We start from the raw sequence: 20,192 nt of genomic DNA on the forward strand, positions 1-20,192 counted from the left end.
CTCTGTTTTGCTCCCATTTAGCTGCACTTCCTGGAACATGACAGCTACACATTAAGAGCACTTTTCAATCTCAGCACAATTATTCTCAGACAGACTGATCAATAGGGTCCTCTGCACCAGCCTGCACTCGGAGTCCTATCAATCCTGTACCAGGCAGATCAAAAGGCATGCAAAGGCATCCTAGCATCGAGCAAGTACAGCTTAGGGACAAAAGATATTCAAGGTTTGGGAAGCTGAGCATTAAGAAAAAAAAGAGCAAAGATCCCTCATTTTGACACTGTTCCGCTTTAAACCACTGAAAAGGTTCATACCACATGGCTGGAAATGCACAGGCAGCAGCCTAGCACTGTCCGTGTGCCATTCATCTCTCTCTTACACACACAGAATAGCAGGACTCTCCCCTCCAACATCTCCCTGTAACAAACAACTACGTAGAACACTTTCCTCAGAACTGACTAATACAAATCTCACCACATTAGACGCCATTATCTGCTTCTCAGCAGGATAAAGGTCCTATGACGGTACCCAGGGCAGTGCCAGGCTTCTGCCTGGGAGAAGTCAGGCCTATAAAGAACCTAATGGATAATTCAGTGCAACACACTACATCTAATTCAAGTTTTCCTGCAAAGCACTGTAACAGGCTAGCAAATGTTTGTCTAGAACAGGGGTGGGCAAAATGCGGCCTGCAAGCCAGATCCGGCCCGTCTAACCTTACTGACCGGCCCGCCAGGCTCTTTGGCTGCCCCCTCAGGATCTCCAGGCCACTAAAAGTCCCGTGGCGCACTGGGGCACTCAGGCAGGCTGCCTGCCTGCCGTGGCCTCACGCCACTCCCGGAAGCAGCCGGCTGCTGCTGGCATGTCTCGGAGCGCACCTGGAGGGAGGGGGGCGGGAGGCAGCTCCGAGCACTGCCACCGCCCACCCCCATCCTCACAGCTGTGGGGGCGGTGCCTGAGGGCACCGGCAGTGCACAGAGACACACTGCGCTCTCCCCCCAAGGGGTGCGCAGAGATGTGCCAGCAGCAGCCAGCCGCAGCCACTTCCGGTAGCAACATGGGGCCACGGCATGCAGGCAGCCTGCCTGAGCCCTGCTGCGCCGCCGGCCGGGAGCCACCTGTGGTAAGCGCCTCCCGGCCAGAGCCTGCACCTCACACCCCCTCCCGTACCCCAACCCCCTGCCCCAGGTCAGAACCCCCTCCTGCACCCAGACCCCGCACCCCCTCCTGCACCCCAATCCCCTTATAATAATAATAATAATTAATGAGATATCCCATCTCCTAGAACTGGAAGGGACCTTGAAAGGTCATCGAGTCCAGCCACCAGCCTTCACTAGCAGGACCAAGTACTGATTTTGCCCCAGATCCCCAAGTGGCCCCCTCAAGAATTGAACTCACAATCCTGTGTTTAGCAGGCCAACGCTCAAACCACTGAGCTATCCCTCCCCCCCGCCCCAGCCTGGAGCCCCCTCCTGCACCAAACTCCCTCCCAGAGCCCGCACTCCCTCCATTAATATAGTAGAAATGTGCGGCCCGTGGCGACTTACCAAAATACTTGGAGTGGCCCCCCTGCAAAAATTATTGCCCACCCCTGGTCTAGAACGTACTTCCACACACCTACTGTCAGATGGCGTTGACGCTATCTCCAGTGAATGGGCTACGTTAGAATCTGCTGATTCACTGAAACAGGTGGCTTGTTCCCCTGCCTGGACATAGAAGTGTGCGGGCTGAGCAGTCCTAAGGGAGGATCTGTAGGAGCAATCAAGCCGGGAAAGAAGGTTTGAGCTGAACATTGTTAAAACTGGGCATTAAGAAAAACAAACTTTTGGAGGAGGGGGTAAATTTCTATTCTAGAAGGCTTACAGTCTCTGTGAGCAGGCTCAGAAAGGTACCACCCCCAGAAAGCCAATAAAGATTTGTAATCGCTCACTGGGTATCTAACTATACTGTTCTTTAATAAAACGTCATTAAGCAACAAAAAGAAGTTTTTCTATATTTCTAGCTGCTCTGAGTTTGAACCTAGATCATGTTTTGAAAAAACAGACCATCCCAAACACTTGGGAAAGGTCCCTTCCTAGCACTGCTCAGCACTTTCATTATAGGATCTTGAAGGACTTTGCAAACATGAATTAAACCTTAGCACCCGCATAAAGCAGGAAATCACACCAGCTCCACAGATGAAAACAGAGGCAAAGAAAAGTGAAGGAACTTGCTTCTCTAAAGCACAGAAAGTCAGTAGCAGAGCCAGGAATTGAAATCAAGAGTCTTGTCTTCCATTTCCCTGCTCCTAACTTTAGGGTATATTTCCCTCCCTCCCTCCATCATCAATAATTACATGGGCAAATTTAGATCAAATCAGACATGTTCCACAACTTCCAAAATACAGCTAGGAACAGCAAAACCTGTGGATTCAGAGGCACATGGCTCTTTTCAACTGGAATATGATTCCCATTCTGAGTTCAGTAATGAACTGAAATGGAAAGGGACTTCCCCAATTAATTCATTTACAGGATTATGAAATAGATTCTGGGAGTTTAACACATCTGTTAGGTACTGCAATTTCAGGGCCGCTTTCTAAACAAAAAAAATTACACCGTTCAACTAGCCGAACCAGGTCAGTGGTACATATAGCTGGCTGCAAACCTGCTTGGGTAGCAAGTGAAGACCCAGGAGTACATCTGCCTCCTCAGAGGCGGAGAAAAGTTGGAATACATACGCTAATCAGCTTCTTCCCATTGAAAACCCAAGAGTGAAATATCAGCAGCCGAGAAATAGTTGGCTGGAGCCGACTGTAAATTCAGCTGCCTTGGGCCTGTGGGTTTCACCACATAAGAGGATTTTGTAATCCCAGCTGACATTCTAAAACAGTCTGCTTTATTATTAGAGTACCCTGAAGGGGAAAGGAAATGGGAATCTTTTCCAAGTGCTTTCAGATTCAGGTTGATGACTTTGCAATGCAGCAGTGCAGGGTGGGCCTGACCTAACCGCTGTTCTGAGTGGGCTAATGGAACTTACATCTTTAACCCCTTACTATATAAACGAAAGTTAACAGTGAAGATGCAGTGTTGACATTCACCCGTTTCTAGTTTAAAAGGGACCCTCACTGTCTTAATCACATTAAAAAAAAAAAAAAACCTTTTCTACCGTAAAAATAACCCCAAATATCAAAAAAAAAAAAAAAAAAAAAAAAAAGGGAAGCGGAATGACTTTTTATTGTTGACGCTGTTTATCTTTTTGCCCCTCTCAGCTTGGACAATGGAAAGAGACTGGTTGTGTTCATTTGCTAGACAACTGCACTCCCTGGTACTCCTGCCTTGACGTAATGCTCCCAGGGAATGCCAGACTGCTTAAAAACATTCCAAGGGGAACGATGTATTTTAAACATACTGATGCCAGCCTTAAGGTTTGGGAATGGCCTATTTGCACCAGTCAGGCTCAGTCTGACCAGCTGGTGGGCTTTTAAACCAAGCGGGATAAGTTAGCTCGACCTGTATGTGCCCAGCTAACCGCAGATGTAGCCTGCCCGTCTTTAAGGGTCATCTCAGACACCATGAACCAGCGCTTGAAAAGAATCCAAGTGAAGACAGACCAGGAAGGAGACTCCGATTTCATAGATTCATAGAGTTTAAAACCAGAAAGAACCATTAAATCATCTAGTCTGACCTCCTCTATATCACGGGCCATAGAATTTCACCCAGTACCCCTGTAAAACTTGTTTTATTCAAACATATCATCCAGAATTGGATACAGGTGGGAGCTTTTATATCCGTTCTAACAAGGCCTACGCTACTAATCAATTGCTTTGCCAGCATAAGAACGTTAAGATCAGAGTTTACCGAATAAACCTTGGTCGCTGAGAGCACAGAAAGCCAGAAGAATGCCTGACAACTCTTTAGCGATGATGAAATTTCCGAAAGGCCAATGCTAGATCTGACTGCATCCATTTATCTACTGATACACCGCTGGAGAGGAAATTGCATCTAAGAATGAAGAAAAGCTGCCGCCATCTGTGGATTTCCTAATCAAGCGTGAGATGAAATATACCCCAGCTCTCTCAGCAGCAGCTCGTAATAAGACTTTTGCTGATCCAACACCGCAGCTCAGGGGGGTGCAGTACAGTGTAATGCGTGGCAGTGATGGCATAAATATAGGTGTTGCAATAACCCTGTAAATTTCCTGAGCTTAAAGTATTGCCAGCTCTCAAATGCACAATGTTTGCCAAGTGCCTGATGCTGGAGTTGGTACCAAGAGATACAAACATACAAAGATACAAAGGTAAAAAGATAGGTTTCTTTGTACAGCGCCTAACACAATGGGGTCTTGCTCCACAACTGGGGGTCCTGCTATACAAACAGCAACAGGCTTTGCCCCCGGCGACGTAGAGTCTAACAAACACGGAGAAGGTCGGACGTACTGGGTGACCCAGAAGAAGGGGTTAAGATAGAACATTACATTTGACTGACGAAACGTTAGGGCAGTGTGGGCCACATTAGAGAGGAGAGTCGGTCTAGGAGGATTTGACAGAGGACAGGGGGGAGGCAGGCCCGCTGGAGTTGGAATGACTTCCTGTGGCTAGTGGTTCAATGCACGGATGCACAGAGGAGAGAGCGGGGAAGGAAACAAAGGCAGCCTTGAGGCTGGTATCATTGCTGGGGCGGGAGGGGGATGCGATGGGAAAGCAGATCTGAGACGCAACCCAGGCAGAGCTGTGCAGATCCTTGAAGGCAGTAAGTCAGCACTACGGAGTGGCAGGCAAAGGGAGTGAGCCAGTGGATGGGTTCAAAGAGCATAGCGCTTAAATCAGAGCAACAGGCCAGGAGGTAATTTTGTAGGTTTCATTTTGGATGGGCTGGGGGATGACGGTGATTTAGGATTTCCAGGCTCAGCACACATTTTTCCGACGTAGACATGGCCTTTTCTGACACGGCCTTTGCAGTCAGACACTTCCACTCCCACAGCTAACCCAGAAGGAATTACCCACCCCGAAACGGATTGTAACTGAGCGGGAGGAGAATTCTGGGCCTGGACATGCAAATGAGCAGGGCACAGCCCAGTACCCCAAATGAAGACTGAGTCATTCGGGAAGTACAGAACCAACTTTAATGTTATAACTAAAGAGAAAAGGGAACTGAACAAAGACAAGCTCATTCACTAGCCCAGCAGGAAGACAAAGAAACCAAGATTTAAAACCACTGGCTGGAAAACCATCAGAGGAGCAGGATTAGAGAGGAAAGTGATGCAGATGCCAAGGTAATGCTAGCAATCAGACGATTAAGTTGCTTTTAATTATCCTTCCCCCCCCCCCCCAATGGAAGACAGTGCAGCTTAGAAACTCATTTACAAAAACAGCACAATCCATTTTTAAAAAGTGAAAGGACAAGGCTTCTTGGCCAATAAATCAGTCTCCGTACATTAAAAAAAAGGAGTTTAACAAGGGTGTTCAACATAGTTACAGCTCGATTGGGTTACAGCAGCTTGGTCTGATCTGCGTAGGACAGGACACACAACCTTAAAAAAGGATGTGCTTTAGCCCAACTAGAGACGACTGGGTTTACCATCCATGGCTGAACTGTTTCGACTGCATAGAGAGGAAACCGAGTCACCCTGCCAAGGTCACACAGATTACAGACATGGGGTAACACATGAGAAAGCCAAAGGAAATCCTGCATAACAAGTGTCAGCAGCAGAGAAGTGGGTCTCCTGAGAAGACCAACACCCGCTGCAAGGTTCTGAGAGTAAGGAAATAAAACAATTACCGACATGACCTTCACCCTCAACAAGAGCCTTCATACTTGGCTTGCTCACAGAAGGTCAGCACCAGACCTATGCATCACTTATCATTGACAGCCACAGTCTTAAACGGTGAACAGGCCTCACGCTGGCCCTTTGCGCAAGGCAGATTTAAGAACGAATGAAATTGAGGAGGTTTTTTCCCTGCAGCTCTCAGGTAAATGGATTAAGCCTCTCTAGAACTGGGTCAGAGGCTTTAGGCCTAGCAGCACACACAGCCAACCCAGGCATCTGAAGGCAGAAGATAACATCGGGTGTGAGACCCTCCTCCCCAGTGGGCCCACAGAGAGCAGTCTGCACCTCTCAGCAAATTGCAGGTGGTGCTTTCTTAGCAATTCATCTCTGGACGTTTCTCCCCGCTCTGAATTTCTTCAGGTCCCTGTAGGATACTGAGTCAAAGCAAACAGCAGATCCTTGTTAATATGCACCAGTGACAGCGGAAGTCCCTTTGTGAAGCCCTGAATTTTGTAAAGCCCACTACTGTATGTGATGCTGTCTAAGGTGGAGAGAGTCAGGACTCCTGGGTTCCGTTCCCAGCTCTGCCAACAACTCGTTCTGCAACTTTGGGACAAATCTCTTAATCTCTGTGCTGCATTTTAGCTGTCTGTAAAATGGGAATAAAGCCCCAAATATTCAAGAGAAATTATGGTCCGTGCACAGCCTTGACCCTTGTGCCCAAGTCAAGGCTGGTGTGCACTAACCCTAACTCTCTCTGCTTCACGGATTGCTTTTGGAAGATGCAAGGCAACACCTATGTACCTCGCAGGAGAGTCAGTATAGCTTAGCACAGCATTTTGCGATCCTCACATAAAGACGCTGCAGGAGCTCGGAGTATATTATTCTGAAGAGCTCTAGCACTACAATGGAAATACAAAGAGCAGAGCAGGGCACTGGCTGCTTCATTGCCCTGGAACATGAAACACACACTGAGCTCCAGGTCGGTGCGAGGCAGGGAGCCTGCGAAAGATTAGCGGGCAGATTAACGCGGCCCAGCTGCAGAATTGTCAAGCCCCACTACAGCGAGGCCTCAGCATCACACCAGAGAGAAAACTGCTCCCGTCTCATCTCAATTAGCATCTGCGATTTCCGCAGCTGCTTTTGTTCCCCATCTGCATTTGTTTAAAAGGCCACTCGACCCCGCCCACCAGTGTCACTTATTATCACTGGAATTATAAACTTGAGTCATCCCTTCTGTGCCGGTGCAATTTGCATAATTATGACATTGGAACCCATACTCACATCTGCGAGCTCCATGGAGACCAAGTTCCAGCCCTGAAGTCAGAGGCTATTAAAAGCTGTAATTAAAATGAAACAACCTTTCGCTGCTTTCTTTGCACGTACAAAACAGCCACAATAGCAGCTTGCACCCATGCTTTCCCCAACCCCAGCTGGCAATCTCCTGGCGAGCAAATATTCCTTCAGGGATCTGCCGCGCCCCTCACTTTGAGTCTATGAGAAGAGAAACGTTAGCTTCTCCAGTTTATGGTGGATAGCAAGCCGATGCTCAATATGCAGGGATACCAATATTTTCAGCATCGGGCGCATGCAAAAACGCCTATGCCCTCATGACGGCAATTCCTGCAACTGTGCAAGCAATTGGGATAGACGTGCAAACAAAGCAAACAGCGCATCATCAGGCCGAGCCTACTCAGCCCCTGGTAGAATTTTGAATCATTCTGTTGCCAGAGTTTTAAGCACTGACTGGAGTGATGTGTCTAAGCACAGGCAGGGGCAGCGTGGGCTAGTGCAGTGTTTCTCAACACCCCGGCACCGGTCCCTGAGATCTCCCTGACACAGATTAGGAAGGCAGTAAGTCGGTCCCCGGTATTAAAAAACATGGTCTAAGTAGACTAAAAGCATGGGACTAGCGGCCAGGACCTCCTGGGTTTTACCACCAGCTCTGCCACTGACGCTTCACCTCCCCGTGCCTCAGTTTCCAAATTGTAAAATGGTGACATTTACTTGCTTCATGGGAGGGCGGGGATGAGAATGCAATATACTTATTAAATATTATCCTGCAACCCAGGCACTGTGGCAAGTGGAGAGATCACCACAGAAGGGACAGAAAAACCCACACAGTTGAACAAAATCCCCTCTATGCTGTGCCACTGATTTTCCGTACTCTTGTTGCCCGTTACAATGATCAGCTCGGGCCAGCTTTCTCCCTTGCAACATACCTTCCCCTCCTACTGGACCCAGCAGCGATGTCCGAATCCTAGAATCAGAGCAAGTCCCTCTGGAAGGGATCACGATGTCACAGGACTCGCTGCCGGATCAGGCGAGAGAGAACACAAACAGTTTAAGACCTGATTCTGTACCTAAAATGTAGGTTGATCTAGCTAAGTCTCTCGGGGGTGTGAAAAATTTCACACTCTGAGCACCACAGTTAGATCGACCTAACCCCTGGCATAGAAATGGCTGGGTCAATGGACTCCTTCTGTCGACCTAGTTACCGCTTCTTGGAAAACCGGATTACCTACGACGACGGAAAAATCCTTCCTGTCATTGTAGGAAGTGTCCGCCCTGCAGCAGCACAGCTGCAGCATAGACGTACCCATAGAATAAAGGGCTGAACAAATGGAGGGCTTACGCCTGGCGGCATTTCTCTGCCTGTAACGTGACAATTTTTGAACGGAACTCTGCACCCGATCCGTTCCAAAATTCCAGGGAACGTTCTAGGTGTCCACGGGGAAAAATTGGCATCCGGTTAGCAGGCTCAGTAGTTTCAACCAAGTCCGTAACCGTCTACAGATCAAAGAAGCGGTTGATGGCGCCATTCCAGCCTGGCACACCTCCCATCTCCGCTCTGCCCAGGACACAGTTTAACACGTTGACACACTGGATGACTTACCTGCCAGACAGAGAAAAGAAAGAAGAATGGTGGGGGAAGGGAGACAGAGCCCTGATACAGTGGGGAAATGGGGGACAAAGGTATGGGGGAGGCAGAACCCTTGCCATGGTAGGGAAGAAGGAAACAGGAGGCCCGAGGGGTGAGAAGACGGAATAAGGGGACACACAGAGCTCTTGGCATGGAGGTTCAGTGGGAGACAATGGTATTGGGGGGGAAGGACATGGGGGACACAGAGCTCGCTCCATGGTGGGAAAGAGCGGGATGGGGTACCCAGAGATCCTGCTATATAGGGGAGGAGGCACACTGAGCCCCTCGCAAGAGGAAGAAGGTAGGGGGTTGCTGGGAGTCCCTGACAGAGGGGGATGGGAGGGTGGTGCCCAGGGAGCTTCAGGGGAAGGTGAGGAAGGGAGGGATGCAAGGAGCCCCAGGTGTGTGCAATGGGCCCAGCCAACGGAAGCAACAAAGCGTGCGACCCTCTAGTAACAATATCGTCTAACTCTGTGAGGAAAAGCCAGTCTTTATGCACGATGCTGACATGCAGGCAAAGCCAGGAGAGAGGGACCTCAAAGCTTCACAATCCATTTAAACCCTGGTCTACATTTAAAAATCAAATTAGACCTAGCTACCTCGCTCCCCGAGCACCGTAGTTAGGTCGATTAACCCCATGGTTTAGACACGGCTAGGTCAACGGAAGCACCATTCTGTTAACCTAGCTACTGCCTCTCAGAGAGACAGATTAACTACATTAACGGAAAAACCCCTTCCATCGACACAGCAGCATTCACGCTGTGGCAGCCAGAAATGTGCCGCTGTAGTGTAGACATGGCCTAAAAGGTCCCCTGTGCGACTTCCCCAAATGGGTAGATCATCTCCAGGAGACCCAACCTTTCCTTTCACTGTTGCTCTCATTTAGCACCATCTGTGAATAAATCTGAGAGACAAACTGAATTCCTTTCTCCACATGCACTCCCCCCTCCCCCACATAATCGAATCTTCATTCCAAATCTACCGAACACACATTTTAATCGTTTGAGAAACAGTTCTGCTCATATCGAACACTCCTGTAGCCTCCTGTTTGACTCACAGTGTCCCCAAGTCCAACCATTCACCTCCCAGCAAAGCCCAATGACAGCAGGAAGAGGGACCCTGTCAGAAGCTACAGCCTGGTCTACACGGAAGAGTTTGGTCAACAAAGCTACGTTGGTCAGGGACGTGAAAAAGCCACACCCCTGACTGGCATAGTTATGCCGACCTAACCCCCAGTGCAGACGCAGCTGTGTCAATGGAAAAATGCTTCCAGGGATGTAGCCACAGTCATCTGGGGAGGTGGTGTTCCTACAGAGATAGAAAAGCCCCTTCCTCCATTGTAGACCATCTCCTCTATGGGCTTATGCCAGCATAGCTATGCCAATAAAGTCTCCGCAGACCAGAGACAGCCTAAATAGTTGCTGCAAAGTGAGTTTAACATCTCTCCAGCTGCGTCAGAACGACCCTGCCTCATTCCTCCTGCATCCCATCAACCCCCTCTTCCTTTCCTGCAGCACACCCTCATTGCAAGGGAGGTAAAGGGAGGAACAAACAAACAGAGCCTGAGACACAGAGACAAGAGCCAATTGTCAATGACGTGCCATCATTTACTTCTGACAAGTAACACTCTGAATTGGAAAGGAAATCAACCGTCAGTCAGTCAGTCGCAGGCCCTGGTATCTATTAAAAAGACACATATTTAGTCTTTCTGCAGTGATGAGCTGTATCCCCATCTAAGCTAGAAAGGGAAATGTTTAAGGGATGTGGTCAGGCTAAACACTGGGGACCAAATTCTGCTTGTACACCAGTGTAAATCTGAAGTAACTCCATTGGCTCCTGCAGGTTTATACTGGTGTGAGCACACACAATTTGGCTCAACACACCAATAACCTTGTCTATGTCACCAACAGCCTCTAAATCATTAAAACTGGAAGGCTTCATACACTAACTCACTTGTCACTATTAATGCTGTTTGCTGACGCTTGCTCTCTCTTGGACAATAAAATAGAAATTCAATCAATTCCGGTTTGTTTTTTGGTCTATTTCCCACTACCAACATACGGCTGCAATGCTTGGGTTGCAGACACTACAGAGATCATTTACTGACTTTAAAAAAAAAAAATTGCTTCCTTTGGAGTTTAAAAAAATAAATAAATTATGAAGGTTTTATAAAAACCCTTCCCCCAAAACTTTGGGGCTGAACTGAACCTGAAAGCAACTGTTTAAATAAATGACAGGTTTCAGAGTATCAGCTGCGTTAGTCTGTATTCGCAAAAAATGTACCTACATAATAGAATATACATACAAAACACACAATTTTTCAAAACATTTAAAAATTACAGAACCTGTCACTATTTCATAACTGTGCTAGTATGTCTGCAGGAAGATGCTATTTTGATATTTCACAGGCCTAGGAAGTACAGGAATGTAAGAATTCTTAGCTCTTATCTAGCACTTTCCATGAGTAGATCTCAAAGCACTTTACAAAGAAGGTCAGTATCACGATCCCCATTTCACAGATAGGGAAACTGAGGCACAGGTAGACCAATTACTGTTCACGGTCAACTAAGTTCTACTCATTTTCTTTTTAAGGGTGACCCAGTCCACTTCTTTTCTTTTAAAGAGATGGATAATTCAACCTTGAATATTAAAGCTGATTTTTTAAAGAAGAGAACTATCCTGCAATTCTGGAAGTCTCTTGCTTTTCTTGTGCATCCCAACCGCATCATTTCCATTATATCAGATGCCAGCTTCTTATTTTATTATATTTAAAAAAAAAATTAAACATCTCTTAAAGGGACTGGCCCTTCAAGAGCACCTTTTAGACCACCTTTTCCACTGCACTGAAAGTTTTCCCTTTAATTCCATCCAGAGGAGATATTAGACTAAGCCAGATATTTGAGAGATCCCTTTTTTCTTTTCTTTTCATTTTTTTTGGGGGGGGTGGGGGAGGAGAAGAGAGACAGGAGCCCAGATTGACCTTGCTAAGCCATTTGATGACCCAGCTACTTTCATAGCTGCAACCCCTTAAATGAAAATATTTTTAACAAGCTTTTCACGCACTAGAGCTCTCAGAAATAAGCTCAGGCATTGACTAATTTGAACTGCTGCCTCCAGCCTTTTATTGAGTTACTGGGATATTACTCCAAGAAGCTGATCAGCAAAGCTGGAAGCCTGTCACTGAAGCACAATACTGCCAACGCCTCAGGATAAGATTTCAGATCATGAGTTTCCCACGCCAGCAGGCGGCCTGTCCGTGCACAAAGGTACCTCTCAGCCAGGGAGAGAAGCTATAAAACGGATTGCTCCACACTGCACCAATGGGCTCTGAAGGGAATGCAATCCAGCCATCTGCAACCCACTGCATTAGTGCAATGAGAAGATTTTAAAGGGACAAGGATGTTTTGCAAGGGGGATCCCCAGTGGAAAGAGAACAGAGAAAAATCACACACACACACACCCTGACCCAAATAATTCAGACCACTCTGCAAAAGCTGCGCTTCTCAGGCAAAAACTGAGATCTCTCCAGTTCCAGGCTGCCCCCCACACGTCAGGCTCCCTGCTTTGGCACTTAGTCATTTCCCTTCCTTTTCACCTCACCTAGATTTTACCTGTCAAAGCGCCTTTGTTCCCTGTGCTGTTCTGCTCGTTCAGTGGCAGGTTATCAGAGCTCAGAGAGGGTCTTATCTGCCTTCACAGGAGCAACGGGAATGGGGAACAGGCAAGATTATCCATGGTGTTCCACTGAAGAAACTGCAATTCCTCTCTCAGGAGCTCATATGCACCTAATCCACCCCCCCCCAAACGTACACCCCTCTCATCTCCTCTCCCCATGCCCGCCCCGGACTCCTTTGCAGTGCAGCCAAAAAAAGAAGGAAGGGGGTGGGGGGGGGGGGGCAGAAATGTTGTGTAATTTTGACAGGGTTCACACCAGTGGGTTTCTGTTCCCAAGCACAGCACACTCCAGACAACATTGCAACTAAACTCCCCAACAGCAAACCTCAAATAGAACAAAACACAAAGCAAGGGCATTGCCTCTCTGCAAAACTAACCAAGCTACACTGGTCAGAATCGGCAGCGGTTTACCTCTTCCACTCAGGAGTCTGAGAACCGAAGCAATATACTTATAGGGCATCGTCTCGCATGCTGGGCTTAGATGCTGTACTGATGGACAGCATGCCAACCCCTAAACCAGACAGATAGTTCCACTATGAATAAAGAATTTCATGCATCTTTAAGTTTAGCAAAGTTAAAATAAATATCTCCGGCTCTCTGGTGATCTTGTTCGAAAGCAATGCAATTACTGTAACTACCGCGGGTCATAAATTACCTGCTTTGCCACTTGCCTGGTGATCTGTGCCAGGAAAATGAAGAAGAGGAGAGAGGGAGAAACGTCCAACTCTAGGCAGCTGTTGAGAGGGGAGGAGAACACAATCCAACAGCAAGGGGTAGATGCTCAGCGCAGTGCGCAAAGCAATTCAGCACGCAACATCCAGCAGCCACCAGAGCTGCGTGTGTGTGTGAATCCTCGTGCATCCGTCTCCAAATCAGCCACACGCGTGCACACCCACACGCACCCTGTTGATCACAATAGGCTCTTGTCAGTTTCCCCACCCCCTGAGTTCCAATTAGCAATTCGCACACAACATATTCACTGACTCAGCTAATAATTTCTCTCTTTCACTTAAAGGTCAAACGCCGAGGGACTTTTTTTTAATAATGCCATTTTCTGAGCAGATAGCGAGGAGCACGTCCCAGAGCTACCAAAAGGCTTTGACATTTTAATTCCACAGAGCATCAGAGCAGTAAATGGTGGGATGTCAATAGGGTGACCAGATGCCCCGATTTTATAGGGACAGTCCCGAATTTTGGGTCTTTTTCTTACATAGACTCCTATTACCCCCCACCCCGTCCCGATTTTTCACACTTGCTGTCTGGTCACCCTAGACGTCAAGGGGTCTGAAAGCATTCTCCCCCCCGACCCAGCAAGGGGCTATGTGAATTGTGCATCACTAACAAGCCGGGAACCCACCTCACCATCCTTCGCAAAGCACTAAAGTGAGAGGTTAGCGGATGGATCGTTTGGCACTTGCACCTCCCTGTGGGGGGTGGAGGTGGAAATGTGGATTCAAAAGAGCAAGTGAGAGGGCGGGAGCCTTGAAACAGGCAGAAAAGGTTCATCCAAAGTTTGGAACGTTGACGGTTTTTTCTTTGAAAAATCACCACTCTTCCCAGCCCGCTCTAGAAACAACCGGTGCAGATAAGCTTCACAGCAGGGGTATGCGACCACTCTGCCCTTCCTACCCCCACTCAGTGGGAAAAGGGTTCTAGAAAGGAGAAGGCTGAGATCTCTGCAACGGTGCAAACCCTGCATCTGACAGCAGCGACACTGCAGTATCTAGGAGCCTGTTATATTGTATTTATAAAGGAGCAGGATATCAGGGAGGCTTTATTGATGAAGCACCAGTTTGCTCCAATACAATAGCTAGCCCCTTCACTTCCATTTTTTATTCTAGCATCTTCCGTCTCTTTCTATTGGTATTCTTTGCTCTCTATTCCCACAGAACAGTACAGCAGCTACTAAGCGTTTTGTGGTCACTAGCACGCAATAAACATGGCTACTGAACTGACTTCACAGATCTCAGCGAAAGCCCCACTCTACCACCTGCTCCTGTTACAAGGGAGAACCTCTTTTCTCGCCACAGGATTAGGACCTTGTACTAATTAGAGCTGCAGCCACTAGAGGGCGACACAAACACTGTCCAATCAAGGGCAGCGAATCATGTAGCACTAACGAGTTCCGCCCTTGCACTTCGAGAGCCGTCTCGAGCCCTGTCCTCCTTGGGAGTAAAATCATGCTAGCTGTGATTGTGTGTAAAGTGGTACCATTCTTCTCCCAGAGCAGACAGAGACTGATAACAGCACGTGCTCCTCCACCCGAGCTGCCAGGTGAGTCCAACACGGGAGCAGCTGGGACATTTGTAACTCCTCCTTCTAGGGTAAAATTCTTGAAGTCTCCCAAGAGGTAGGGAGAGAAGGCGGCACAACTCCCAACCCCCATCTCACAGGCACTGGAGAGGACACTGCTGAATGCCAGATCAAAAGGCCATCTGACTGTCCACTCAAACAAGGGATCCAGTGGGAGAATTACTCATGAGCTGTAAATACATTTGATCAAAATCACCGGGGAAGACACGCCTAGGCCCTGTTGGTCAAGTTAGATTTCCTTAAAAAGAAAAATTTCCTACAGATCCTCAGCAACCAGTTGTGCTTTAAAGCGCATTGCTCCCTTAGCAACCTGCTCAGCACGGCTGCTCTCAGTTGTCCCAGAGCAGTGGCTCTCAAACTTTTGTACTGGTGACCCCTTTCACATAGCAAGTCTCTGAGTGCGACCCCCGCTTATAAATATATTTAAAAAGTGTTTTTAATTTAACACCATTATAAATGCTGGAGGCAAAGCGGGGTTTGGGGTGGATATTGACAGCTCGCGACCCCCCCCATGTAATAACTTTGCGACCCCCTGAGGGAGTCCCGACCCCCAGTTTGAGAACCCCTGTCCCAGAGCTTAGCCTCGAGGAGGGAGAGATGACTCGGTATCAAGCCTGGGATCTTACATGCACACTGATGTATGTAAGCCACTTGTTAGGGAGCCTTACACTTCCGCCTTTCTGTATCTGACCCACGTAGACACTCCTGCTTTCAGCTGTGGTGGCTCCCGGTGTCAAACAAGACGGCAGCTGTCATGGAAGCGCTTGAGAAGGCCACAGCCCTGTTTAATACACCTTCCGCCAAAGCCTCATCCTTGATGCAGAGGGCATTCAGCACTCCAATTAGCATCACTCTCATGATGGACGGCCTCTCTCTGCCACCCAACCCCACATCACAGCAAACGCGATCCTCTATAAGGCTTTCCAGTACTTTTCAGTAATCCTGTGCATCCAACTCAGACACAGAACCTCTGTTCTGAGAGCTCAGACACCCCTCTAATTCATGTTTTTAAAAGGCACCTCGCTACTGCACATGGTGCGGTGTGGGGCTTGAAGTTACTGATCCAGAGATGCATATTTTTCCATCTTAAGATGCATTTTTAAAAAGAAATATCATGCACGTGAACATGGCCAGTAGTTTCGAGCAGAAAACCAAATGTGTCAGTAATTTACTACTTTCCACTGATTAAAATCATCATAATTAACATGTCCATTGCAAAGAACGTTTTAAAAAATTATCCAGACCCAAAGCTTTTATATAACAAGGCTATGCCACCATACCTTAGCTTAGTTACATCCCTTTCCACCCTCTTCCTACATCCCACTTTTGTCTGTTATCACCTGTTTTCAGGTCTTAACTTTCATTGTAAGATCTCTGATGCACAAATAGCCGATCCCAGTTTAATCTCAGTTCTGCTGTTGTAAATCCACAGCAACTTCAATCGAGTGACTCCAGATTTGCACCAGAGTCACGCAGATCAGAGTCTGGCCCCATGTCTTATTTGCTCTGTGAACTGCTATTCACGTTCATGGCACTGTAACAGTGCACACATCTATCCATCTGTGTTCTCTCTCCGCGACCCTGCAGAGCCACCAGACAGGAGCAGAAGGAACAATGGTATTTATTTCAACAAAGGGTATTTCAATCATTCCCCCCACCCCCAACTTTGACATTTCATCCCTAAAATCATTAGTTTCTTCCAAAAAGGAAATAAAAGAGCCAACAGCCCAGTCAACCTAATGTCCCATGCATATCTGCAGGAACAGCTAAGGAACGTGAGCTGTCCATCTCTACTGTGTATAACGCTTGGTTATTAGTACAGAGATAGAAGAGATTCCATGGTGAGTTACAGAAATATATTTGCAGTCAGAAGTTCCCCTCCCAATTCCTTCTCACGTTAAGCCTTACCTTGAACACAACTGCATGGAAAACAAAAAACAGACTTACCCGCCATTCGCTAATCCATGGTGTATTTGAATCCAGAAGATTACTCAACATCTGACAGCCCCGGCAGCTTTAAACTCACTGGGGCATGTGGGAGATTATTTCTGGTTATGTTTTCTTCCCCCGCCTCCTCCCCAAACTCTGAAGTAGGCTCGCAGCAAAAGAGAAAAATCCCAAACCAGGCCAGATAGCAGAAACGAAGATGTGATTCTGTTAGACAGCACAGCTAATATTTCAATCCTACTGCACTGCTGGACGTGCCAGAAGGAACTAGACAATGGAAGGAACATTAATTTCATAATAGAAGTCCTTGGAAGGAACAACATGGGCGAGGGATAGCTCAGTGGTTTGAGCATTGGCCTGCTAAACCCAGGGTTGTGAGTTCAATCCTTGAGGGGGCCACTTAGGGATCTAGGGCAAAATCAGTACTTGGTCCTGCTAGTGAAGGCAGGGGGCTGGACTTGATGACCTTTCAAGGTCCCTTCCAGTTCTAGGAGATGGGATATCTCCATTAATTAATTAATTTATTTTTTTATTTTAACATGGGCCGATATCTTCAGATAAAAACAAGATGTATTTTTTATTCCAGGCTTGTTACAACAACTTGTCCACCCTTCCTGCTAAACAATGTCACAGGAAGAGTGCCCCTCAGGCCCTTTGCAGCGTCTTGCAAAGATGCGTCATCTTTGTTGTCTTATTTCCATAAGAGGATCAGCTACTTTGCTGCTATTAAATAGGCTGCACCATGCAAAGAAAATGCAAGGTTCACAGTGCCTGTCAGTCCACAGTTACTGAACAAACTATACACAGAGGAATCCCTTGCAGCCACTTCTGCGGTAGAACATTACAGCAGTTTCACAGCACACAGGAACACTACATGAGTGTTTCAGGCTGGAAATGAAGGGTACTTTGGTTGAAACCATAGGGAGAATGTAGATTGGCAGTAGTTACCCACATTGGAATTTGGTCAAGGGCACTGGGGATAACACTCCGGTTCTTGCCAAAAAGGACCCTGGGGACTTCAGCTTCCACAAGCATATAGGACTTTGGCTTTGATGACTCCTCCAAAACAGCAGCAGCAGCCGCCGCCCAGGCATCAGAGCTCCGTGAGAAAAATAACACCTAGAGAATGAACCAGCTCCACTTCCCGAGTCTCCCATCCAAATACCAGTCCAGCCTGATCAGGCTTAGTGTAGGAGATCTGATGAGGTCACCAGCGGCAAGGTGCAATTCTGCAGTGAAAGTCCTTTTCAATTAGGTGCAAGACAATCTATGAAGACGTCACAACAAGGCCCAATGAGCAGAGAAAGACAAGCCTTTCCTAAACTCAAGCAATTATGGCACCGTCCTAATGAGTCTTGGGATTAGAGCAGCATTTGAGCCTACTCCATGGAATGGGGCACAACTGGATGACCATAGAAGGCCCTTCCAACTCAATCATCTAGGAGCTGAAGAGCCCTCCAAATGGGATTGGTAATGAGCTAAGTGATGGAGCTGATCCCCTCTAGGTGACTCATTCAAATACAGCCTGTGTTAGTAATAACTAGAGATCATTTGCCGTTCAATGGCCAGCCGGAGGACTTGGTGAAATAAGTTAGTGATCTAAATTCATTTCCCAAATGGGCAAATCTCTCACGTCACCACCACCAGCGGGCACCTTCACTCGCAACTCAAAGAGAACAACCGTTTGCATGGGCCTGGAGACATCATCATTGTTAGAGCTGGTGATCCCATGCACAAGGTTGAGGCACGTCACAGTACACTGCATGAGGAAGCTTGCACTGCTGCTATCGGCTGCGTGCACATTTTTGGGGGTTCACCGAAGGCTCCAGTTTCCAGGGCCAACAATACGATGGTTAATTTAGTTTGGTTTTCTGTGTGTTCACAATTAATACATAAGGAGTAGAAGACAGGAAAGTCCCCCTCTGCCACAATTATGCTTTTGACAGCAGAACAATAGAGTCCTTAGCATTCAAACAGATGTGTGTATTATTTTACACTTCATTCTGTTGCCTATAATGAAGATTCTGGGGGTTGGGTTAGTCTGTCATACTCTATAAGCAACCTACTTTTGTACGACAGCAAGGAAGAGCTCCAAGAATAGGCATGATCCAAGTCTGCCTTCAATGGTCAAGTTCACATTTTCCAATGCTGGTTCGAGAACACAGGGAGGGAGAGAAAGAGGAGGAACTGATTAAGAGCAATTGGAAGAGCCAAAAGCACTTCAGTTGCACAGGAGGCAGCTAGCAGGGGATTTGCACAGGACCTCTTCCATAAAAGTTACCCAAAGCACTGCTAATTTATATCTCATGCCCCTTAGCAGAATGAGAAGCATATTACACTGCCTGACTGCAAGGGGAGCTAGGCTTCGGGACACAGCCTGCCCCATGAAACATCATGATTTCCAAGTGAAAGATGTGACACAAACTCCTGTCGCAATGAACTGCAAGCGATACAAGAGGGCAAAATACCCATGAGTCTGCACCGCTGGATTTTGTAAAATCCATACCCCCCTCTGCTCAATATTTCACCCAGCTTGACAGTGATCTACTGAGTGCTTCAATAAAGGAGTGAAAAATGGGCCTTAGCTGGAGAGGCCCATGTTGCCTGGGGTGACCCCAGCACTTCTCCAAAGAGAAAGCCTAGTTAGACCAAAGTGGAGCTGCTCCGAGTTCTGAAACCAGTTGTTTGCAGGTGTGGTTTGTTTTTAGCAGAGTTCTTAACCCTTAAGTGGCAAGGGCCCAGGGCAGCTCCAAATCTGCAATCTGCACAGGGCTGAACACACCAATGGCATCCAAGCATCATGCTGAGAACCTGCACGTGCTGGCTGCTGCATCACTGCAGGACCCTTGGCTCTGAACTTGGGTTCATTAACTGACTGCTCAATATCTAATTTTGAAAAGTGACAGCATCAAGTTAAGCACCAAATTATACTCACCCTGAAGTCCAGGAGACTTTTTTTAGAAGTAAAAGAGAAAGGAAACGTGTTAATCTTTCTACGCATTCCACTTCATGGAGAGTTTTAAAGGAAAGAAAATATTTATGGAGTAAAACCAACTGGAGACGACAAGCCCTGACTGCACATTGGAAAGCAATCATCAGATCCATTTGTCTCTCATGTGCCCATCCCTGTGGTATTCCAGATGCCAATTTAATATCTCCCAGGCTATATGCAAACATACATAAACACCCATTGCAATAGTGTGTTACAATGAGATTTCATTGCCACTCAGGAGGGGCACTCAAAAAAAAAAAAAAAAAAAAAAATCAAGATATGCCATTGTTCCACCCTATCCCTTCAGAAAACTCTCCTAATCCAAAGTATGTCCGTGGAATTAAGCTGGCATCTCCCTCACCAAATGTCCCTGTTTACACAGATTCACTGTGAGGTCTTTGGAAAGTCCCTTAGCTTAGATTCCTTCTATCGCTATTTTGACATCCTTTAAGTGGGGTAACAGCACTTCCCTGTACCATAGGGATTTGTGGAGGCATTAATTAAAATCGCTAAAGCCCTCAGATTCTTGGAAGAAGGTGTTACAGAAATGTTGCCACGCATGACAGTCAATGGCATTCTCTAGCCAGCCTACTACGGTGTATT

At 47.2% G+C, this 20,192-nt stretch overlaps 1 protein-coding gene across 1 annotated transcript in view; it reads right to left on the bottom strand.

Annotated features, from left to right (window-relative positions):
• The window catches only part of LOC112104678 (uncharacterized protein KIAA0513), a 52,601-nt gene extending 35,932 nt beyond the window's left edge, over positions 1–16,669 (bottom strand). Inside the window, exon 1 of the mRNA XM_024197144.3 lies at positions 16,598–16,669. The gene's annotated coding sequence lies outside the window, so the exon portion shown is untranslated. The remainder of the gene's footprint in view (positions 1–16,597) is intronic.
• Between the last annotated feature and the right edge of the window lie 3,523 nt (positions 16,670–20,192).

This window comes from Terrapene carolina, unplaced genomic scaffold, assembly GCF_002925995.2.
Source record: "Terrapene carolina triunguis isolate 2854851 unplaced genomic scaffold, T_m_triunguis-2.0 Scaffold33891, whole genome shotgun sequence".
NCBI lineage: Eukaryota > Metazoa > Chordata > Testudines > Emydidae > Terrapene > Terrapene triunguis.